The sequence below is a fragment of the Primulina huaijiensis genome, chromosome 10, assembly GCF_012295235.1.
Source record: "Primulina huaijiensis isolate GDHJ02 chromosome 10, ASM1229523v2, whole genome shotgun sequence".
Classification (NCBI taxonomy): Eukaryota; Viridiplantae; Streptophyta; class Magnoliopsida; order Lamiales; family Gesneriaceae; genus Primulina; species Primulina huaijiensis.
Window position 1 is genome coordinate 8,173,714 of NC_133315.1, and position 25,908 is coordinate 8,199,621.

General features: G+C 37.7%; 1 pseudogene; it reads right to left on the reverse strand.

Annotated features, from left to right (window-relative positions):
• Nucleotides 1–23,241: 23,241 nt before the first annotated feature.
• The window catches only part of LOC140985870 (uncharacterized), a 31,359-nt pseudogene continuing 28,692 nt past the window's right edge, over nucleotides 23,242–25,908 (reverse strand).

The window sequence follows — 25,908 nt, forward strand, 5'->3', positions numbered from 1 at the left end:
TAGATTGACTTATGGCGACTATTCAAGCCTCGAATATGGACTTATCTCGCAATTCCTCATGCTAGAGATGGATGTCCAAACTTATTTACTTTTCTTTTGCAGTACCCATAATGTCCATCGCCCTAATACATTAGCATTTATGCAGTTCAAACTAAGAAATCTTAGCATCAAAATTTATCGATCGACTTCTATCCTTGGTAATACACTTAAGAGTTAAACCTTATCTGAACCCCTTAATAATATTAGCCTAATATCCCTGATTTGAACCCTTATCTTACGGAAAAAATTTTATGTAACTTAACTATTTACAAGTACATCCTAAATATAAAATTGTTGTAAATTTTAAATTCGAGTGGTGTTAATCCATAAACCCAAAATATACAGTATCGATCTTTTATATAATTAGTAAATCCGTTTTTGCACCAATTGCATGCTTAAACTATTATCCTCCTAATTACAATAAAGTTGAGGCCTACGACACTTGGGCTTTCCTCATAGAAACGAACGCCGCATTTTTACGTATCCTTAATGCTTAATTAATACTAACGTATAAACTTAATAAGTTCTCCCCTGATGATGATGGACTAACTCTAATAAATCAACTTCACTTATAACACATAAAATTCTAGAATCCCCATATCAAGATTTTAGATTTCTTACTTGATAAAAATCTTCATATTCATTCATTGATAACATATGTTGGACGCAACTAATTCTCTTTTATTTTTATTTCGCCCAAAATTTCCGTATGAGCACATATCCCATAAATTTGAAATTCAAACTTACGTAACCTAAATAGTTTTGGATTACATAATTCCAACACACTTATTCACTTATTCCCAAGTTTCGTAATGACTTACAAAAATTCCTCAAGGCAAGGTGTCTACCTCACCTCTTACCTGCGTCTATCAAATAACCCAACCATCAATCATACCCAACTTTATAGCAAAATTAAATTCCAACAAGGTAGAATCTTAACTGTTAAGATCATGAATAAAACTTATGTCACATCAAACTTATGTTCCCAAATATTTGCAAACTCAATGTTTATTCTTATAACTTAACTAACCGATCAACTTTATCTTAAGTTGCTATCACTTTAAATTCTTAATTTGTCACAACATCATTCTACTAACGCTTAGATTTTCGAGCCCAATATCGATTCATGCTACAATGTCCTTGATTACCATTCTTTATAACATTATAACCCCAAATGTTTCGAGGTTCTAAATATCCCTTCGAGCCTAAATCATCGAAAATTTCTGTCTTTTAAACCGTTCGATTCTCACTTACTAATAAACTAGTCTCCAAATTTCTTAAAAATTACAAAATTAATTCTTAATTTCCTCGAAAATTATCCAATTTTTCTTCAATCTCGAAAATTCCACAATTACTCATAAGTCCTCGGCTTCCCAATTTCATTTTATAGATTTCCCGTATCATAAAGTTCAATAGCCTTAAGTTCATTAAACTCAAAATTAATTTCCATAACCCGTCTTACATTTCTATAAATACTTAAAATCCCAAGTGTTCCTCAAAAATTCGTATTTAATCCTCAAAAATTTCGGACTTCGCAATTTGGCCCTTAAAGTCCTCAAAATTTACTTTTTGGCTTTACAACTCTTCGAAATTTGCATTATTGTCCTCGTAGAATATTCGACTTAGCCTCATTAAACCTTAAAATTCTCGAAACCCAGAATTTAATCCCAAAATTCGGTAAATTCGCAAATAGTCCCTTAGAATTTTATTTTTGCACTTAGGTCCTCAAATTATTGGTTATTCCAATTAGGTCCTTAAAATTCTCAATTCATGCATTTAAATCCTTAAATCCCAAGTTATACATTTTTATACTTCTAAAGATTGTCGTAGTCTTCGAACTATTATTCCTTACATGGAATCCTAAAAAATTTAATTCAATTAGTAGCCACGAACCATCAATAATTTCTTAGAAAACATACATGCCCAAAATGTATTCAAAATTTTCAAGATTAACTTATGAACCATAAGTATAACATCAATACTACTAACCCACAAATTAATATAGTCAAATCATTTTCGACCTCTTCTAAAGCCCAATATTCGAATTCTTAGACATGTCCAATTCCAAACGTAACCAACATGAAATTTAATCTTTTTTTTTTTAAAACAGTAAATCCTTAAATCATAAAAGCAGTTAAACATATACCGTAGATCATCATAAATCGTAAATCATGTTAACATGCAGGTGATAAGAGTAAATCATTTAAAACCTTTAAACTTACAGACTTGAGGCTTGAAGACTGAGCTGTAGAAGCTGGCGGTGGCACAACCCTATACAGGACCCTTGCTCTGATACCAACTGAAACGTCTACTCGTTTTAAAATGCGAAAATATATTTTTTTTACAAGCTCATTTTTCGAAAATAAACATTTAAATATTTTGCATGCAGAAAAAAATATAACATTTAAAAATGATCTTAAACGCTTGACTGTAAAAATAACGCTGTTTAAAAATGACTAACGTCATCCAAAATCAACGTAAATGTAAACGTGTAAAAATCGTAATATCATCAACATATAAAAATGTGTAACTCCTCTCAAAACACATGAATCAATATGCGGAAAAATAATAGTCCTCGGGTCGTGTCACCGCACATCCCGCCTGCCTACTCAGTCTTCGGCACCTCCGGTCCCCTGATCAAAATGCTCACCTGCATCACACACGCCTAGTGAGTCTAAAGACTTAACACACCTGTACCAGTAATAACAAGTACATATACATAGCACACAGCAATGAAAAATAGCATAATCAATGTAGCGACCTAGAAATCCTTACTTGAGAATTTGCGGAAAATTTAAAAATCTTCTTTTTAAATAAATAAAATTGCCTCATTCATAATTGAACTGATAAATAAAGTTTGATGTTCAAAGTGGCAGCGGAAGAAATTAACATTTTTCGAAACAACAGTTAAAAATTTATCCAACAATATATAAAAATGTCTGAGCAACCAAATAATAATAAATGCTGAACTGAGGTCCTCAGGTCCTACTACTGCCGACTCGAGCTGGCTCACTAGTCCCCGCCCTCGATCCCGACATCATCAACAGCACCTACAACAATCAAGTCTAGTGAGTCTAAAGACTCAACATGCATATATCGTAAATAACAAGTAAATAAATAGAAAAATTTTGCATGGGATAATAATATCATGTCATGAGGCATAATGTGAAAATAACTGGTCGTGAGAAATTATAATACGTGCATTACTGAACTGAAAATCATAATGAAAATGTTTGCTCCTTGGAGCCCTGTCATGAAATAACTGTAATAATTTTCTGGTGAGATTATGGTCTATGCAAGTGGTCCCTGAACTGAACTGAGCTGATCGATAACTGGCGACCGGAATGAAACTGAACTGACCGGTAACTGACGACCGGGCCGGTAACTGGCGGCCGGACTTAATAATGTATGTCTGATCAGACTACTGCCACAGTATACTGGGTGAAACAACTGAACTGACCGGTAACTGGCGACCGGGCCGCTAACTGGCGACCGGACTTAAGCATGATAGTAAAGTGACCACAAGCAATATCGCATAAATCTCAAAATTTGTATTTTTGCACGTAATATAATTAATTAACATAATTAAATATCATGTCATAATTTTGCTGATTGGATTGGATCGCTCCCAGGCTCGCTGCAACCAAAATGTGTCATGAAAAATATGCAATAGCTTTATAATGTCCAACTATGCCATTAAATCCGAAAATGCGACAATTACGTCCAACGACTCCGTAGTTAATCATGACCCCGAACCAACCCGAACCAACACTGAACTAACATGTAGTCATGATTAAAATACGCCCAAAATGATGAAGTAATGCTACAAAAAATGGTGAGGGTCGAAATCTAGGTGAAATGGAGGCCAAAACATGAAACGCTCTTTCGAGAGTCAATTTGGCACATTGCCCCGTAAATTCTCTTACGACCTCAAAAATTATCCGAATCATGAACGGCCAAAAACATGACCTTCCTAACTTGATGAGCACTGTCCAGTCCAAGGCCATATGCTAAAGGCCAACCGAGAACTCGAACGAGCCACTGAACCGTCACAGCAAGTTGCTGTCAAATTCCAGCAGCAGCAACTTCGATTGCATCGCGTCGTTTGCGAGACTTTTGGCCATCGGGGCTTGGACCACCGACCAGAGCCTCTCAACAACATCCCAAGGAATGATTTGAACCATGGCTAAGGGCCCTAGGCCAGCCACAATCCAAACCACACCATGAACAACCGAAACTTCCCCACCGAGTTCCAAACCTGCGCGTGGGCTATTGTGATTCATTTGTTGTCTCGTGTCGTTCCAGTGGCCATTTGATTGACCGTGGCACAATCTAGACATCTAGGGGCATGGTATGAACCGTGGCTAAGGGCCATAGGCCCACCAAGATCCACACCATTCCACAAAATTGAAACACCACATGCTGTCAAAAAACGAAGGGGCCGAGAGGGGAGGGGCTGTTCTTGCATTTTATTTAAAAACTGATGCACCATGGATCAAGCCACCAAAAGGGCGACTTAGTCACGTCTTAGACACGCTAGGGGAGTGATATAACATGGCTATATGCCTTGTGGCAGCCCAGATCAGATCCATCCCCTTGACTGCACACAACAGATTTTTCGAAAACTAAAAGGGCCAAGATTGAAGAGTTGCTGTCAAATTCGAAATCTATCGTGCATGTGGCTTGTTTGAATGGACCATCATGGTCTTGATACACCCTAGCATGTGTCTAGATGTAGCCTAGTGAGCCTGGACTCGAGCCATCCACCTGAAACATCAAAACAAGAGAACCCGTGAAGAGCATCATGAAACTCGAAAATTCTGCATTCTTATTTTCTGAAAATCCTTGGTGTATTTCGGTTTATGCATGAAATGATGATCATAAATCAGAAAAATAATGATAGTATGACTTGATTGAAGAGTCAAGGAAGAATATATGCATGTCTGGTTTCGTTTGAACGAAAAACGAAAGAATGAAACGATTCGGCGCGGAGGAGGTGGAGTGTTTTCTTTTCTTGCTTGCTACTCGATTTTTCTTTTTTGTTCTAGGCTATGAGGGTCACGATTTTTTTTTAATCTGAAATGGCTGCTGTTTTCAGTGATGGAGGAGGGGATTAAATGGTTAGGGGAGTGAGGGGGGAGAACCACTAATAAAGGGATACAAATGCAAGACCAAGTCTACCTCTCATTTAAATTTTGAAATGTTGTTTGATATCAAATAATTTGTTGGAGAGGGAATGGATGGGGTGGCCGATTTTCTGAAGCTAGACTAGGTTAGGATAATGCAAATTAGTTAATTAAATGGTGCTCCCAAAAATCAAAGAATTATCCTACTAATTAAATACAAAGAAAGGTTTAAAGGTGGTGAGTTGGCAAGTCCTTGTTCAATCTACTAAGGGTGGCCGAAATTTAGACAATAAAATGAAAGGAAATGTTGATTATTAACTAAATTTATAACCCTTAAAAGCCTTACCTATTCTTTAATTAATTTAGTGAACTAACCCCTTAATTAAGGAACTTAAATGAATTTATTTTCTACTCACCTCAAGTAACTTAAATAATTTCATAAACCTCTTTTTAACTTAAATTAACTTACTTGCTAGCTAAAATAAATTCCGGAAATATTTTCTGAATCTTAAATTTTTATCTCTAAACTCCAACTCCAGTCCGACCTTACTGAAATAACTGAAAGGATAAAAATTTAAACTACTACGTAAAATAATTAAATTTTAATACTCATGCAATAAAAATCATTTTAAAATACTAGAATTATGCATGGCTTATACGTAGTCTAATTACGGGTTCTACAATCAACATACATTTCATGAGCTTAAAAACATGAACATAAGCGTGTCATGCAAAATCGTAACGTGTCAAAACATGTCTCATCATGTTATCATATCGTATGCATAACCGTGACCTGTCAAAACATGGTAATAGCATGTATCATCGTATCAACATATACGTGTTAAAATCTTAATTTGAATTCCGTTCATTAGCTGTGACTTTCGTATCATCATGTCATCATGTCAGTCGATGGATCCATCTACGTGTAACCGCGGTACCCGGCGGCGAGCATCATCAGCGACGGCATTACCCGCCCACTGAGTCCGGGCCTTACATATCATCGTGTTAGTCACAACTAAATCACGTCCTTCAAAACGTGTCAACATATTCATCACTTAATAAAAGCATGGGTATACGTAATTTTTTCCTTTAAACCAAGCATGCATCATAATTATCATAATATCGTAAAAATCGTAAACATGATGCATAATCATTTAAAATATCATAATTCGTGCTCAGGGCGCTACCAGTACCCAAAATATCACCCCGGGGGCAAAATGACCATTTTGCCCCGGGAACCCAAAAATTACCGTTTTTCTCCTGGACCTCTAAAATTGACCCGAAGCTTACCAAACTCCTTAAAATGTCCCAAAACATTTTTAAAAGTATTTCTTAGACGTAACCTCGAGCCCGTTTCAACATTTAATCTATTCGTTTTAAAACTTGGACCGGGGTCCCGGTTTTAACCCGAATCGACCTGAAACTCAACCAAAATTTCCCAAACTTAAACCATGCTTAAAATACATCCTACCAGCCCCTAAACCACATTTTTCCAGCCCACTAAGACCCACGAAAACGAGCCACAAGCTGCTGGAATTTTCAGCAAAGTCCCATTCGAAAACACTAGTTGCACTACCCTCCATAATTTCGATCCTAGCTTGCACCTAACGGGACCAGCCACACATCAACCTTTCCTAGACCACCCTAGGGTCCCTCAGGACCTACTGAACCCACAGTCTCAGCCCCATACAAGCCGTGAAGCGCAGCCAATTCCTCAAGAACAAGCACGGCCGTGCCTTACCTGAACACAACCGGCTCCTAACTTGTCCCCTTACTTCCTAGCCGTGACCAGCTGGTTATGGACCACCCCTAGACTCGGTTGGACCCGCTTGGATCGCACCTTAGCATGGTTAAGCCCTTCCCCAGTTAAGCCCTTCCCCAGCCGCTCCTTCCCGAACCCTCACCGAACGCCATGGAAAGTTCTAGCCGCCTAGACAACCAATCGGCCCTCTCCTATACCATGCACCCTTAAACCTCCAGCACCGTGTCACCTTGTCTTACAGCATATACACTCCTTAGAAACTCTGAAAAATCGACAGCCCCTTGCACAAATCAATAAAATATGAGTATGCAACATAAAGGTGCAATTTTCGTGACAAAACTCGAACAAAACAAAACACAACATTAGATCAAAGGATGGACATTCATTTACATATATTCCAGCAATACTATGGCGTGAATGATGAGAAAAACGAAATACAAGCGTGCCTTAGCGTTTAGATGATCAAAAGCTTGAAAATACGTGCGTGGGACGTGACACGGGGAGGCGGGAGGAAGCTTTCTTGAAGAAATCCTCAATGGCCGAGCTTGTTGGAATTTTTTTGATGAAGAAGACGTGAGAGAAGATGCTGAATGGTGGGGGTGGGATTATCTAGGATTAGGTTTAGGCTTAGTTTAGTGGGTTTTTAAAATAGATAATTATGTACTAATGGGCCAAAAATAAAGATTAAAGGATATAAAAAACGTGTTGGGCCCATTAAGCACTAAATCAAGCCCGACCAGCATAAAAATGTTCCCGAGAAATATTTCGTTTAGGTATGTTTTTGAAAATATTGCCCGAGCCCCCAAAAAGTCATCCGACTCGCAAAATTTTGCGTACCGGTTAAAAATATAATCATGCGGGTAAAAATATCTTATGAAGCCCATTTTTGAAAAATACACTAAAAAACACTCCATATTGATTAATAAAAATTAATCCCTCCATAAAAACAATTTTCTGAATATCATCGGTCTCCGTTCTTCGATCAAGCGCAAAATGCAACTTAAAACTCAAATGCGTGAAACTTTAACTAATCAAGAAATTAACCATATATATATATATATTCATGTTAAAACCATGCATTTAATGTATTAAAACCATGCATTTAATGTATTAAAATAATTTAATTAAAATACACAATAAATTGAAAACTTGCATGCGTGTGGTTTACATGGACCTTCAAATTTTTCGGGACGTTACATGTTGATTATGTCATTTTCGTGTTGAATCATTAAATATTCCTCAGTTATATTTTTGTTCTATTCTTGTTCGAGGATGAACAAAATATAAGTGCGAGGGGATTGATAAACCTGAATCTTATAGAGATTTTAGGATTTTATTTTATTGTATTCGTTCTTATGATTTTTATTTCTTATTTTGCAATTATCTCTTAATTTTGGTTTTTTTTTCTTTTGTTCAAATCTACAAATATTATAAAACTACTTCATATAAGCACAAAATAAGGGATAACAATATCAGATAAACAAAAATATGATAAAATAAAATTCCAAAAATCTCTATAAGATTCAGGTTTTTTTCCTCTTTTTCATGGATCGCTCCATAAACTTATCTTTCACACTTTTCTCTACTAAATGTTGGAGGATTATGACCAGATCAATAGGTTTTCTCAAGTTTATAATTTTAGTTCATGACCCACGGTTACAATAAATGTAGGGAGATTCAAAATGAGATAAAATAAACAATTTAATAATGCAATGCACTCTTTCATGTATTGTCTTCTTCCCCTTATTGAATTTCATCATCTTCCATCTAACTTTTTTGTAGAACCCGTAACTTGGACTGCGTGTAAGCCATGCATAATTTCTAGTATTTAAATTAAAATGATTTTTATTGCATGAGTATTTAAATTCTTTTCTTTAAATTTATTTATTTTACGTAGTAGTTTAATTGTCACCTTTTCAGTTAAATAAGTGAGGCCGGACTGGAGATGGAGTATTGAGATAAGTTAATAAAGACTTATTTAAGAAGTGGTAATTTAGCATGTTAGTAAATATAATGTAAAAAGTTGGCATGCATGCAAGTTATTAAATTTCCTTGGCATTTTAATTAATTTTTTTAAAAGTATAAAATGTATGTTTATTTTATTAAATTGTGTTTAATTATTTTTATGCGTAATTCATGCATGATATAATTTATTTCACGAAATTGCATTAAAGATTTTTAAGTTTCATTTCGCACTCGAACGAGGATCGGAGACCAGAGAATTTTCAAGAAAATTATTTTTATTACAAGATTAACTTTTATTAATTAATATAAGATGTTTTAAAGGTATTTTTCAAGAATTGAGATTTATTGGGTATTTTTACCCGCATTATTTTAATTTTTAACGGTGCACAAATTTTATCGAATCGAGGAACTTTTTGAATGTTCGGCTAAAAATTTCAAAAACTTTTCAACACGAAATATTTTTCGGGAGTGTGTGTGGATTTAATGGGCCTATTTTTAAGCTTATTGTACTTAAAACTCTTTTTATTTTAATTGAGGCTCATTAGTACACATTTTAATTAACCTAAACTACAATTAAACTAAACCTAAAGCTACCCTACCTATTAAATCAACTGACACCCTCTCCAACCACTCAATTATCTCAGTTTTCCAACCTCCCCCAGCTGCATTCTCTCTCGGTTTCAGCAGAAATTCTCCAGCAAAGGTTTCGGTTACCATTTTCTTGCAACAAACAATTCCCGGCGTGTTCGATCTTCGTTATCCATGCGTGAAACATCACCAGGCATGCCATGTTCTGTTTTTCCTGCATCATTTATGCTGTAAATACGCTGTATGTGTGTGCCATGTTCGAATATTTTTAGATCTTGCATGTACAAAGCTCGTGGTTTCGACTGAAACGATTTTTGGTGCATAACCTTTCGCATCTCACGTTTTGTTCTGAATTCTTGTGCAAGGGGGGCTGCTGCTCTTCGTGTTAGGGAAGGCTTTTGTCGAGGGGAACCTGGAGACGAGGGAGTGCTCGATCTAGGCGAAACCGAAGGGGACACTCGTGCAAGCTAGAGTTTCTTGGGGTCGAGCGTGAGATCTAGAGCTTCAGCTGTGCAGGAAGTTGCATGGGGCCACAGATCAGATCTGGAAGGGTCTGAAACGTGGCTTAGGGCAGCTTGAGTGCAGCGGAGCGTGAGCTAGTTTAGATCGCGAGGCTAGTCGGTAGATCGAGTACAAGCGCATGAGTTCTTGGGAGATTTCCATGTTCTAGCGTGCATGCCCTGCTGTAGGTGGTCCAAGCTGGTCCTTGGGGGTGTGTTCAAGGTCCTAGGGTGTTGAGTAGGCGCTGGACTCGTCGGTTTTAGTCAAGGATCGATGGTATTCGGGTTGGTGTTTAGGGTTCGGGAGTTCACGCGAGTGCTGGAAATTCCAGCAACTTGCTGGACTAGGATTAAAATGTCTAAGGGTCTGATTTTGAGTTTTTATGACCTTTTAAATGTCATTAGGGTGTGGTAAAAAGTTGGGAGAATTTTGGTTAGGTTTCGAGTCGATTCGGGTGAAAACCGGGACCCCGGTCCAAGTTTTAAAACAATTCGGTTAAGTTATGAAATGGGCTCAAGTTTATATATAGGAATTATTATAAATATGTTTTGGGACATTTTAAGGAGTTTGGTAACCTTTGGGTCAATTTTAGAGGTCCAGGTGTAAAACGATAATTTTTGGGTTTCCAGGGGCAAAATGGTCATTTTGCACCCGGGATGAGATTTTGGTCAAGTCAGCGCCCTGAGCACAAATTAAGATATTCTAAATGATTATGCATCATGTATACAATTTTTTTCCCTATTATAATAATTATGGTGCATGCTTGGTTTAAAGGAATTAAGAGAGATAAAGTAAGAAAATGAAGAGCACTCCGTCTCCGCCGCGCCGCGTCGTTATTTCGTTTGTTTTCTGTCAAAACAAACCAAGGCATGTTTATATCTTCTTTCACTCTTCAATCAAGCCATATAGGTATTTTTAAATATCGCAAATACATGATTTTAATGCAAGAAGATCGAAATTGTTCATACTTAATGATATTTATTTATATCACGTGCAAACTATTCATTTTTTTGAGATTTATGAGATATTGCTTGTGGCCACTTTACTATCATGGGATTATTATTTCACCCGGTCGCCAGTTACCGGTCATTGGATTATTACTTCACCCGGTCGTCAATTACCGGTCAGGGGATTATTATTTCACCCGGTCGTCAGTTACCGTTCAGTTCAGGGGCCACTTGCGTAGACCATAATCTCACCAAGAAAATTATTACAAGTTATTTAACTACAGGGCTCCAAGGAGCAAACATTTTCACTATGATTTTCAGTTCAGTTATGCACGTATTATAATTAATCATGACACGATATTTTACGTTATGCATCACGACATGATATTTTCACTTGCATGCAATTTTATTATTTATTTACTCGTTATTTACGATATATGCATGCTGAGTCTTTAGACTCACTAGACTTGATTGTTGTAGGTACCGATGATGCAGGACCGAGGGCGGGGACCAGTGAGCTAGCTTGGGTCGGCAGTAGTGGAACCCGAGGACCTCATGTTTTTAGCATTTATTATTTTGACTCAAACAAATTTCTTCGTTGTTGAATTGTTTTAAATTATTATCTTGCAAACATTCACTTACGCTGCTATTTTGAATGGTTAAACTTTTATCAATTATTTATTTATGAATGAGGCATTTTAATTAATTAAAAAGAAAAATTTTAAATTTTCCGAAAATTTTCAATCACGGATTTTTAGGCCATTACATTTTTCATCTTTATTCTACTGTCATCATTTAACTTTAATCCTCCAACTTATTATTATATGTCATCCTTCATTCTTGTTTATGTTCCTTCTACTTTGTTCATCTTTCCCCTTCTTTATTTTCCTTCTTTCAACTTGTCTTTTTTTTTCGACAATACTCTAGCTTTGATCATCTTCCAAGTTTTTTTTTTGTCATCTTACTTCATCTTTTTTTTGTCATCTTACTTCATCTTTTTTTTGTCATCTTACTTCATCTTTTTTTTTTTTTTCATTTTTTCAATCCTCGAAAGCATTCTCTTTTATTTCTTTTCAATCACCATACCATTTGACATCATTCCTTCTCTTTCTTTTATTATTATTTCTTTCATCAATCCCATTCCCTTTCTTCATGATTTTTTTTTCAAACTTCTCCAATTCTTCTCATCTATTATTATTACATGGGAGTAATTGAAAATTTCAAAGCGTTAAAAGTGTTTATTTCTCTCAAAATTAAGGTAGAGTAATAGTATATGTGCTAAAATTCGTAGTTGATGTTGGATTTTGAAGGAATATGAATGAGGGCTAATTGTATACCTTTGACACACTCTGTTAGATTTATTAGATTCAAAATTGGATACTAAGGATATGAATGATGCATTGGGTAGACTCAAAAGACGCAAACGATCCGAGGATCGCTTAAATCATCTATAAGTCATTATCCTTCGTATTTTCGCCTTGAACGATAATCAAAAAGTGTAGAGTGTTTTTTTCCTTGAGCTCACCTCTTGATAATTCACAATTTATTCATATGACTTAAAGTGCGTATATGATGTGTCAAATTATGATATATAACTACTCCATGATCAAATCTTTCAGCTATAATTATAGATTATCTCATTCAATTCTAAGTTTTATTCAATCTCTTGAGTGATCAAAAATCCAAAAAGTTAATTAGTGTGTCGTGTAATCACAAGTGCAGTTTCTCAAAGAAAAAGCATAAGAAAAAAAATTCATGCTCGATGATTAATCATTAAAGCAAATGTTAAGTGTTGTGACGTGAAACAAAACAATCAACCCCTCCCCCCCCCCCCCCCCCCCCCCCCCCACACACACACTTACTTTAAAGATCGGTAATGTACTCGGTGTCATGCTATGATAAAATAAAAACAAGAAAAGAATAAATATCAAAGAGCGGCTTCCGTCCATAGTAAGTATCATACAATATCACTTATAGGTCTTGATTATATGTGCCCTCAATCTTGGCATCATATTGAAACTCGCTCCAACAACACTCGGCATAAACTGATTATTAGGGGAAGAACAATCTAATCTCTAATCCGGGATGAAGTTTATATAGGATGTAAAATTCTGTAGTTTGCATTGATGGAAATAAAGGATTTGTTGGTAGAATATATTTTAAGAACATGTATGAGTTCAAATCATTCGCCTTGTGTTCCTCTACATCTTCAAACATCACTTTTGGCTCATCTACAGGGATTCCTCAAAGAATTTTTCTTGCTCCAACTCAAATTGTGAAAGATCAGATTCCAGTGAAGTTGCTACATGATTTGAATCACTCTCCAAGCATTGATTTTTTTTTATTTGTCATTATCCACTCATACCTGATCGATCATTAATTGATCGACAAAAATTGCATCATTCTCTTGGCGGATTGCAGAAACTGGCTGCCCTAGAAGCTCAACTGGGCCATGATTCCATTTAAAAACTTATTACTTATCTCTATTGAATTAGGCCATGATTCCATTTTAAAACTTATTACTTATCTCTATTGAATTATTGACCATGTTCTCCAACTGGGCCATGATTCCATCTAAATGTGTGCTTAATGGTGTCAATTCGGGTGGGTTGGGTGGGTTGGTTCAGGTTGATCAATAGTACTATTAAAAAATTGCTCAACCCGAACCCAACCCAAACTCGAGCCAAATCGAAAACTCTCAGCTCGTACCCGAACCTGAATCAACCTGATCAACCCGATTAACCAGATATTGAATTTTTTTAAAGAAAATAAAATAAAATTCAAAAAATAATAATAATATTTTAATTTAAACGCATAATAACCAAATTTCCTTCATATATATAATTTAAATTTGAAAGTCTAATTGTAGAAAAATAGAATATATTTACTAAATCAAACAAAAAATTATTTAAAAAATAAAAAATGTTCAATATAAATATTAAATTATGAAAATTGATGATATAAATATACAATAAATATTTTTTCAGACATACAATGTATAAAAATGTAGGCAATATTTATTAATTATATTTTTTTGAAAAAAAATTAAAATTTTCGGATCAACTCGGTTGATCCGAACCCAACCCAACCCGATCATTTTTTTCGGGTCAGCTATTGGGTCCAATCCGATCTGACCCGAACCCGAAAACCCCAAATCCAAACCTGATTTTTTCGGGTTGAACCGTGTCGGGTTGGTGGATCGTGTCTGATTTTGACACCCCTAGTGTGCTACGCTCTTCTTGTTGCACAAATGGTTGGTATACAAAATTGGGACAGGGTGGAGGATATTGGTTATTCCAACCCTGCAGTGAAGGATCACAATACCACACGGTAGTCAAAACCTGTCATATCATTTAACAAGTGGATTGCATTGTTGTAATATCTATTAAACAATTGACTACCAGTTTCCAAAACTCCATAGTTTACCCAACTTCTTGTTTCTTCATACAAACCAATATAGAAAAGTTTGAAAAATTATGGTACCGACATTTACTTTCAAAATCATAGAATCTTCACCCATGCAACATAAAATGGTTCCGAGTATTGTTGGGAGAAATTCGTGAATTCTCGCTGGTAATCCATCTCGAAGTAACACACAAGAAAATAAAAATGAAATGAAAAAAATTATACGAAGAAACAGATGAATTTTTATTTTTTTTGGTAAAAAAGGTGTGTAGTCTCAAGCAAGCAATTTATTCTAATATTAAATAAATTAGTCTTCGTCAATGACACCAAAAACTTGACAGACGATTTCGGTTATGAATAAATCTAGCATGCGAAATAGGCCAAGTTATAGTAAATGCATGATGAATCCAAGTATCGATCTCACAGATACTAATATTTAATTACAAGAATTTTTTATCACTTAAATTAAGCTAGACAAAATAAATAAAAGGAAGATACGTCAATTTGTAATCTAAACTATTAAATAAAATAATTGTAATAGAAAACAACGGATTCAAAAATCAATGAGGGATTCAACTTCAAATAAAGAATTAAGATACACAACGGTACCGAACTCTACTATGTTGACATGTGTTAAAATTAAATTAATTATTTAATTGTAAGGTCTAGAAAATTCAAAGTACGAAACTTGACTGCATGCAATCTAGGGTTTTTATTTAAAATATGTGTTTAATGATTTTTATGCATTTATTGTATGATTATTGCATGGTTAGGTGTTTATTTCTTGGTTATTTTAAAGTTTCATGTATTATGGTTTTAAGTTGCATTTCGCGCTCGAACGAGTAACAGAGACCGAGGATAATCGGGAAAATTTTTTTTATTAAATAAGTAATTTTAAATATTTAATATATGGTGTATTTGTGTATGATTTTGAAAATAAGCCTTGGTTATGTATTTTTACTCGTTGAGTCATATTTTTAACCGGTACGCAAATTTTAACGATTTAGAGGACTCTTTGAGGGTTCGGGCAATATTTTCAAATACTTATCAAAAAAAATATTTTTCTGGAGTGTTATTGGGCTTGATAGGTTTATTTTAGAGCTTAATGAGCCCAAAACCCTTTTAACCCTTTAAATTTTTAATGAAGGGCCCATTAGTGTATGATTTTTGACTTTAACAAAAAGAAGCTAAACCCTAAACCTAATTCACCAAGTGGCCGCCCCCTCCCTCTCATTCAGCAGCCTCCATTCTCGGAAAATCTAGCAGCATCTCGATTTTCACCCTAGATTTCAAGAAGAGTTCGTTCCCCGCCTCTCCGGTTCACATTCTACGCAAGAACCTTGGAGTTATCGAGAACACAAACGCTAAGGCACGCCATGTATCTTTCTTTTTCTAATCATTCGTGTTGTATATATGCTGATGTGTGTGACGTGTATGAAGAATGCATAGACCTTGCATGTTAAATTGTTTTGCTTCGGTTTGTCATGAAATACGCATGTATTTGCATATATCTTACGTTTTCTTTGCTTTTTTGCAAGGGGCTGCTAGGTGTAGTGTTGTAGGGGCTGTATCACGTGCAGATCGAGGATATCTAGGGCTGAGAACTGATCGAAACATGGCTAGTTTAAGGGTTTGAGCATTTGGGCCGTGTAGGGCATGAAATGGCTAGATCAGGAGTTAGTTCGGGTTGCAGCGACGCAATGGTGATTCCAAGCGGTGGAACAGGCTCTGATGGGTCCGAGACGTGGCCTGGGATAGCTTGAGCATTGCTGCATGTTGTCTAGGGGACCGATCGCTGGGGAAGGTGCGCTTGGTCTCGGGTTGCGCTTGTCGGAGGAAAACCGCACGTCGACAGGCATGGGGGCTAAGGGCATGGTTAGGTCGGTCCATGAAGGGTTCCACAGCTTGGTAATGGTCCAATGGGGGTCCATTTCAGGGCTGTTCCGGTCTAGAGTTGAGCTAGGGTCGAATATATAGAACCGAGGTGCACTAGGGTTTCGGTCATTCTTAGTGCAAGGAATTTCAGTAAGGATCAGGGGGTTTTCGAGCGTTCTAAATTGAGTGAAATGGGTTGTAAGGGGTACGGTTAAGTATTATTATGTCACGGTTTAAGTTGGGAAAAATTTTGTTAGGTTTCGGGTTGATTCGGGTTAAAACTAGAACCAAGGTCTAAGTTTTAAAACGAATCGTATAAATTTTGGAACGAGCTCAAATTTATGACTAAGAAATGCTTATTAATATGTTTTGAGGAGTTTTAAGGAGTTTGGTAGGATTCGAGTCGAAAATTTGAGGTCCAGAGGCAAAATTGTCATTTAGGGTTTCCGGGGAGAAAATTGTCATTTTGCACCCGGGTCGAGTTTTTAGTCCTAGCAATGCCCTAAATACGATTTGTCATGTTTTAAATGTTTATGCTATTATGAATAAGTCTTTTTATGCAAATGCGAAAAATACGTTGCATGCTTGATTTTAAAGAAAATTTACGTATATGCTTTATTTTTATAAATGATGAATATGATGACAAGTTTTGAAGGATGGGAGTTGGTTGTGACTAATATGTATATGTATACGATGAAATGTAAGGCCAAGGCTCAATGCATGGGTAATACATTCGCTAATGTCCCCGTCGCTGGGTATCACAGTTTTACGTATATGGATATATCGAATAGAGCTGATACGAAAGTCACAACTAATGAACTGAATTCAATTAAAGAAAATGAAAAGTAAATGATGATATGTTGAGACATATTTTGACACGTTATGCCTTATTACGTTTACGCTTTTAAGATCATAAAATGTATTTTGATTAAAGTACTTTACATTGTTGCATGTTATGTATACGTACTCGTTATAACTTACGGGTTTGCTTAGTCTTTAGACTCACTAGGTGTGAATGATGCAGGTGAGCATATTGATCAGGAGATTGGAGGTGCCGAAAACTTAGTAGGTAGAGTTGGTTGTGCGCACGCGAACCCGAGGACCGTATTTTCTGCACATCATGTTTATGAGATGGAGTGATTTTAGATATTTTTATACTATGTCTTTTTATTATGTTGATGTTTGAAAATATTTTTACACGTTTCATATTTGTTTTAATTTTTAAATAACGTATGCCGATGGTTGACGAATTGTCTATTTTTAAAATGAAGTATTTTTATGTGTTAGTTGATTACTTTTATTTTAAAATGTGAAATTTTCAAATACTATTGCATGCATGTATAAAGTTATAATTTTCGAGAATGTGGTTTCAAAAAAAAAAATTTCCAGTAGTATTTTTAGTATTAGACGTCTCAGTTGGTATCAGAGCAAGGTTTCTGTATAGGGTTTTGCCACCGCCAGCTTCTGCAGCTTAGTTTTCAAACCTCAAGTCTGTAAGTTTAAAAGATTTAAATGTTTTGATGCTATAACCTGCATGATTTCATGATAAGCGTTTTACAGTGAGTTACAATACATATTTAACTACTTACATGATTTAAGGATTAAAAGTTTTAAAAACTATATTAAATTTCATGATGGGTTATGTTTAGAATTTGGAGTGTATTTAGATATTATGCCTCCCAGACGCGCTCCCAGTACAGATCGCCAGAATGATACTCCTGGAGGCGGCAGAGGCCCACCTCCACGACCACTGCCAGGAGATGCAGCTACCCGTGTACTTGAGGGTATTGCAAGACTTATGGAGCTGGCACAACAGGCTCCCCGACCCCAGACAGACATCTACGAGCAGTTCATATGGCTCAACCCGAAGGAGTTTGGGGGTACTACCGATCCGTTCTTGGCAGAGGGTTTGATCCGGTCTCTAGAGCTAAACTCTCAGTATCTAGATATGAGAGACAAAGATCGGGTCATATGCACCGCGTATATGCTGAGGGACTATGCATCTCTCTGGTGGGAGGCAGCAACGCACGGGTTGAACTTGGCTACTCTCACTTGGGATCAGTTCAAAGAGATGTTCTACGACAACTATTTTCCAATGAAGGTCAGTGGTCGTCTGAGAAGAGAGTTTATGAGTCTCCGACAGAGAGACTTGTCTGTGGCAGATTTCATCAGGAAATTTGATTGGTGCTGTCACTATGTGCCCTTTATTGCGAGATATGCCGCCCAGAAGCTGAGGCACTTCATGGATGGCCTCATACCCACTTTACGTCGTGATGTGAAGCTGATGAGGCCGGTGAGTTATGATGACGCCACCGCTTATGCTTTCAGGCAGAATAGGCCCTCCGAGATATCGACGCCGAGATGCAGCGGAAGAAGTGTAAAGGCCTAGAAATCCGTATTTGAAAATTTGCGGAAAAATTAAAAATTTTCTTTTTAAACTAAATAAAATATCCAGTTCATAAAATAAACTGTTGAATAACGTATCATGTTTAAAAATAGCAGCGGAAGAAATTAATGTTGTAAAAATAACTGTAAAAATTTTATCCAACGGTAGATAAAAATGTTTGAGCGATAACAATAATAAATGCTGAAAAGTGAGGTCCTCGGGTCCCACTACTGCGGACTCGAGATGGCTCACTGATCCCCGCCCTCGGTCTCGACGTCATCAGTACCTACAACAATCAAGTCTAGTGAGTCTAAAGACTCAGCATGCATATATCGTAAATAACAAGTAAATAAATAATAAAGTCGCATGCAAGTGAAAATTTCCTGTAAAGAGGTGTAACGAAAAATATCATTTCAATGGTAATTATAGTACGTGCATAACTGAACTGAAAATATCATAGTGAAAATGTTTGCTCCTTGGAGCCCTGCAATGAAATAACTTGTAATAATTTTCTGGTGAGATTATGGTCTACGCAAGTGGTCCCTGAACTGAACTGAACTGAACTGACCGGTAACTGGCGACCGGGCCGGTAACTGGCGACCAGACTTAATAATGTAAGTCTGATCAGACTACTGCCACAGTATACTGGGTGAAACAACTGAACTGACCGGTAACTGGCGACCGGGCCGGTAGCTGGCAACCGGACTTAAGCGTGATAGTAAAGTGACCACAAGCAATATCGCATAAATCTCAAAATGAATATTTGCACGTCATATAATTAACTAACATAATTAAATATGAACAATTTCGATCTTCTTGCAATAAAATCATGTACTTGCGATATTTAAAAATATCTATATGGCTTGATTAAAGAGTGAAAGAAGATATAAACATGCCTTGGTTTGTTTTGACAGAAAACAAACGAAATAACGACGCGGCGCGGCGGAGACGGAGTGTTCTTCACTTTCTCACTTTTCTCTCTTAATTCCTTTAAACCAAGCAAGCACCATAATTATTATAATAGCTTAAAAATCGTAAACGTGATGCATGAACATTTAAAAATATCATGATTTGTGCTCAGGGCGCTGCCAGGACCAAAATCTCACCCCGGGTGCAAAATGACCATTTTGCCCCTGGAAACCCAAAATTATCGTTTCAACCCTAGACCTCTAAAATTTGACCCAAAGCTTACCAAACTCCTTAAAATATTCCAAAGCATTTTTAAAAGTATTCCTAGACGTAAATTCGAGCCCAAAACCAAATTTAATCGATCCGTTTTAAAACTTGGACCGGAGACCCGGTTTTAACCCGAATCGACTCGAAACTCACCCGAAAATTTCTCAACTTTTTACCATACCTTAAAAACACTAAAAAGTTCCTAAAACCATGTCATTAGCCCCTAAACACACGGCTGAAATTTCTAGAACTCCACCTAACTCTCGGCCACCCCTTTCCCAAAATCCCATTTCAACACAATAATCACAAGAACTAACTTATAGACATGCAAAGGCCAAAGTTCTTCTAACCTAATTACCGAAAATGGTACTGAGTAGAGCATGCAATCCTATCGCAATTCTAAGTTGAAAATCTCAATCCCAATTCCCAAAACATTGAAATTCAATAATTAACTGTCAGCATTAAGATAACTGTCATAAGCATCGACTCCGGGTCCGTCTCTGTCCCATGAAGGGCAAAAACTCTGCCCTGGGTAGGCGGATTCCTCTGAGGGCACTGCAGAAATAAGTGGTCTGGACTACCACACTTATAACACTTTCTTGAGCCAAACATACATGCTCCAGGATGGCGGCGTGAGCACTTGGGACAGACTGGATGCTCAAAGGTCCCCGGGGCTGGGCGTCCCCGCTGCTGCTGCTGCTGCTGCCCTCTATTTCTCGGCGGCCCGTGAAAAGGCCTCTTGTTCTGCTGCTGATGCTGCTGAGGAGGAGGGCGGTGTGGTACCTGAACTGGTCGCTTCGCCAAGCGATCTCTCTCAATATCACGCTGATCCTGCTCTGCGGCTAGGGCTTTGGAGAAAGTGACCTCATAAGAAGTAGGGTCAGACACCCTAACATCACGGCGCAAGATCGGCCGTAGACCCACCAAGAAATGCATCAACTTGGCTCTAGCATCATTCGCGATTAGGGGCACAAAATGACAACCCCGCTCGAACTTACGGATGAACTCTGTAACCGTCATATCTCCATGTCTCAGGCTCATGAACTCAGTGGTCAACCTGGTGCGCACTTCCTCCGTGAAATATTTGGAGTAGAATACCTCCGTGAAGCGTGTCCAGCTCAGCGTAGCCAAGTTCAGGGCTACTGACGTTCCTTCCCACCATAAGCGGGCATCTCCTCCGAATAAATATGTGGCACATCGGACTCTGTCTGCATCTCCAAGCTCCATGAACTCGAAGATAACCTCGAGGGCCTTGATCCAGCCCTCGGCAACCATGGGGTCCGTCGTTCCTAAAAACTCCTTAGGACGCATCTTCATGAATCTCTCATAGACAGCCTCGGGCCCTGTCGGCCTGGCTGCTCCAGCATTGTCCCCCGCAAACTGTGCAAAGAACCTAGTCATCCCAACTAGCATCTGGGCATTCATGTCTGGTGGAGGGGATGGAGGTCCGAATCCCCCCTGTCCTCGATCCTCACCGTATTCATGACGGCGCTCATCATTACCTCTCGGGCGTCCAACCTGGCGTCTAGGAGATATACTGTTCCATACAAAACCCATACGTAACCAACATGCATAATTCCATAATTTAATTTAAATTTAAATACTGAACAATAAAAAAAATCGGGACGTAAAATAATTCATGAAAACATGCTGTTAAATAATTCATGCTTTAAATAAAATGTGTAAATGTAAAACTTACAGACCGAAGACGTGACTTCGTGAGCTTCTCGAGGTCACTAGTAGTGCAACCCTATACAGAACCATTGCTCTGATCATGTGAGGCCCGGGGCCGAAGAGGGCGGGGGGTGATCGCCGGTGCCATCAGTTGCACGGACAATGAGCGGCTCTTGTCAGGCTTCTAGGTGGAGGGAACATGAATGAACCGATCCCACACGGGAATGAGAGGGATTCCGAGACTGTTCAATGTAATGGACTGTACAGTTGAGGAGGACTTAAAAGATTTGATTTGTACAACTCATATCACGAAGGTGCATCTTCTTTTCGGTAGATAATCACATAAGAACTCCAAAGTTAAGCGTGCTTGATTTGGGGCAATTTTGGGATGGGTGACCTCCTGGAAAGTTCCCAGGGTGCGTGTGAGTGAGGACATAAGCACGCTGGAAAGACTCGTCTTGGTACAGTGAGGACAGTCATCGAATCATGTGAGGCCTGGGGCCGAAGAGGGCGGGGGGTGATCGCCAGTGTCATCAGTTGCACGGACAATGAGCGGCTCCTGGCAGGCTTCTAGGTGGAGGGAACATGAATGAACCGATCCCACACGGGAATGAGAGGGATTCCGAGACTGTTCAATGTAATGGACTGTACAGTTGAAGAGGGCTTAAAAGATTTGATTTGTACTACTCATACAATGAAGGTGCATCTTCTTTTCGGTAGCTCATCACATAAAAACTTCAAAGTTAAGCGTGCTTGTCTTGGGGAAATTTGGGATGGGTGACCTCCTGGAAAGTTTCCCAGGGTGCGTGTGAGTGAGGACATAAGCACGCTGGAAAGACTCGTCTTGGTACAGTGAGGACAGTCGTCGAATCTGGGGCGTTACTGTTGGTATCAGAGCCGACCTCTCTTAGTACGGTGTGGTTCGGGGACGAACCAAGCGGAAGCTGGTGGGCATGTGAGGCCCGGGGCCGAAGAGGGCGGGGGGTGATCGCCGGTGCCATCAGTTGCACGGACAATGAGCGGCTCTTGTCAGGCTTCTAGGTGGAGGGAACATGAATGAACCGATCCCACACGGGAATGAGAGGGATTCCGAGACTGTTCAATGTAATGGACTGTACAGTTGAGGAGGGCTTAAAAGATTTGATTTGTACAACTCATATCACGAAGGTGCATCTTCTTTTCGGTAGATAATCACATAAGAACTCCAAAGTTAAGCGTGCTTGATTTGGGGCAATTTTGGGATGGGTGACCTCCTGAGAAGTTTCCCAAGGTGCGTGTGAGTGAGGACATAAGCACGCTGGAAAGACTCGTCTTGTTACAGTGAGGACAGTCGTCGAATCTGGGGCGTTACTAGAAGCTTCAGGCCCAGTGTAGTTCTCAGCCACCGAAGAGGCAGTTCATCCGGCCACCAAGGCATCAGGGGCAGCTGAAGTGAAACGTCCACTACTCGTTTTTTTTAAAAAGTACAAGAATTTTTTTTATATGAAAACTTCGGCCGAACTACAATATACATACATATATATTTTAAAAATGCTTCTGCACCATTTAAATAAATCCACCAACTATTGTTTGAAAAATCCAAAAAAAACTCAATTCAAAACGTAAAATCGTAAATCATTAAATATACCTAAATTTAACATTTTACCAAAATAAAGCATAAACTCTTAAATCTCTTAAACCTCTCAAAAGCATTCATAAATCATAAAAATATTTAAAGTATCGTAAATCATAAACTTAATTTAATTGCGGAAAACTAGTGCTGGTCCTCGGGTTGTGTGCACCTTCAGTCCAGCAAGATCAACCATCAAGTCCCTCATTAACACCAACATCATGCTCACCTGCATCGATCATACCTAGTGAGTCTATTGACTCAGCAAACCTTAACCATTATAACAAGTAATACATATACAATCATATGCAACATTGAAAATATTTTTACTTAAAATAGCTTTTCATGAACATGCATAAACTTAAACATTTTTTCTTTCATCATATTATTTTTCTTTTTATCATATACATTTTATTTTTCATCATATACGTATACTTTTTCCTTTTATTGAATTTGGATCGATAATTATGACATTCGTATCAGCTGAAGGTTGATGGATCCATCTGCGTGTAACCACAGTACTGGGTGGCGGGGACATCAGCGACACTTTCACCCGTAAACTGAGCATTGGCTTTACATATCATCGTATCAGCATAATCATCATATCATTGTATTAGTCACAATCACGTATTTTCATCACTTATAAAAATTCAAGCATTTATAAATCATTTTTCTTTTAAACCAACCATGCAACATGTCTTTTAGCATTAACGTTTCATCATCTAATTTCAGAGACATTTGACATAAACATATTAACATTATTTACAGCATTCACCAGGCCATCTAATCATTTTTAGGTGTAAAATTACCGTTTTACCCCTATAAGCATAACTTTCCATATTTGTCCCTAGGCCTCAAAACGACGTTTCAAATCATTCCAAAATTAATCTATTATCTTAAAACACTCCCATAAATATTCCTTAGGCTTAAAATTTAGGTTTTCCATAAATTCCTTGATTCATTTTTATACTTAGACGTAAATCCTGATTTTGACTCATATTGACTCGAAACTTAACCAAAATTTACCAAACATGAACCTAAACTTAATAACACATAAATAAACCATATTCAACAAAAACCAAACCAATCAAGACCAATGAACCAGCTTAGAAATGCTACTGAACCTTTGCCCTATTTTCGAAATCCTAGGCTTCTACCCTTCACCCCTTCGGCCCAAGCTAACAACAAGCCTATCCATCCCTTAGATCCCCTTCCTATGACATTGACCAAGCCCTAGGGACCCTACAGGACCGAGCCTAAAGAACCTAGAAGCCCCAGCCCCTCAGCTCGATCGCATGGCATGTGCACGGCTCCCTCACGCCAAGCGATTGTGTAGCCACCTTAGGACTATCATGCAGCCCTTTTTGGTCTCCTAGTCATGCTCTAACAGTAGCTAGAAACCATGACAACCTAGGACTCCTAGTCGATGCCTTTAGCTGCTAGGACTCTATGTTCTTTTCCCATGCATGCCTTCACCCCATGCGGTTGTAGCCCTCTCTTAACCTTCCATGGACCCTAAACACGTTAAAAAAATGACCCTCCAAGTTACCCTACCATAGCAGCCCCTTTAGATATCCTTAGGATGAGTTTTTTAATCATAAAACATGAATTTATGGCATAGCATGGCATAAAAACGAAAATAGTTGCTAAGCAACATATTTTTCATGGCAGATTGCAACTAAATACGAAACGCCGCACTTCAATCGATACATCTTAGAACAACGCATTTCGGTTAAATCAATTAAGACGCCGCATTACAATAAAAGAAGCAAACAATGCCCAAGGAATGATGAAGTGGCAATCAACAGATACAAAGATTCAAATATATCTCAAGTTACCGTTGGAAGGGAAGATTATAAATATGACAGAAGATCAGCTGAAAAAGGGGGGCGCACAGACACTCTATTCAAAGCTTGCTGTTACTCTGTCAAAGTNTAGGTACTGATGATGTCGGGATCGAGGGCGGGGACCAGTGAGCTAANTTACTGAAAATCCTATCTTTGAGATAGAAGGGGTGACGTAGGAGTAATTGAAATCTCCGAACATCTAGAAACAATCCTTGTGTCTTTTATTTCAGTTTTGTATTCTATCTTTCAGTCAGTTAATTTCCGCAACTACTTTAGTTTAACTGATTGTCATTGACCAACAAGATTTCGAGAATCAGTTTCTCACCAAACTGAACTCAAAACTCTAAAAGATCAGTTTTAATTGTGAGTGTTTATTCAACCCCCCTTCTAAACACTCTTGTTTCGTTAATCGATCCTATCATATTAAGATGTTGAAAATGTTGTATTTGAGTTGCTTTGAATTTAAAATGGATATGAGCATGGTTTCTTGTTTTTGTCCAAGATCAATTTTTATGCCTAGTGTATTTCGGGTATATGGGACGATTCTAGTTGGATTTTGATGTTATGGTCTCATCAAACTTGTATAGTATCAAGTTAGCTTCGATTTGGTTCATGAATCACTCAATTCCATGAAGCAATGAGAGAGATATGTGATTTTTACTAAAACTGGTCTGGAAATCCGAGTTAGTGCAGATTTGTGTACATGCCTTCTGTTTATCCGAATTCTGGGATTTATTCAGCAAAATAAAGATGTGTAAGACAGCCAAAGAAATTTGGGAAAAGCTGATCCAACGGTGTGAAGGAAATGATCAAACCAAAGAAAATAAACTTTTTGTTGCTGTTCAAAATTTTGATAACATCAAAATGAAAGCAGGAGAATCAATGCACGAGTATGATGATAGAGGAAGCATTATCATCAATGAATTAAATGCACTTGGAAAAGTGTATACCAACAAAGAGATTGCACTAAAGGTAATGAGGTCTCTTCCCAAGGAATGTGATGGAAAG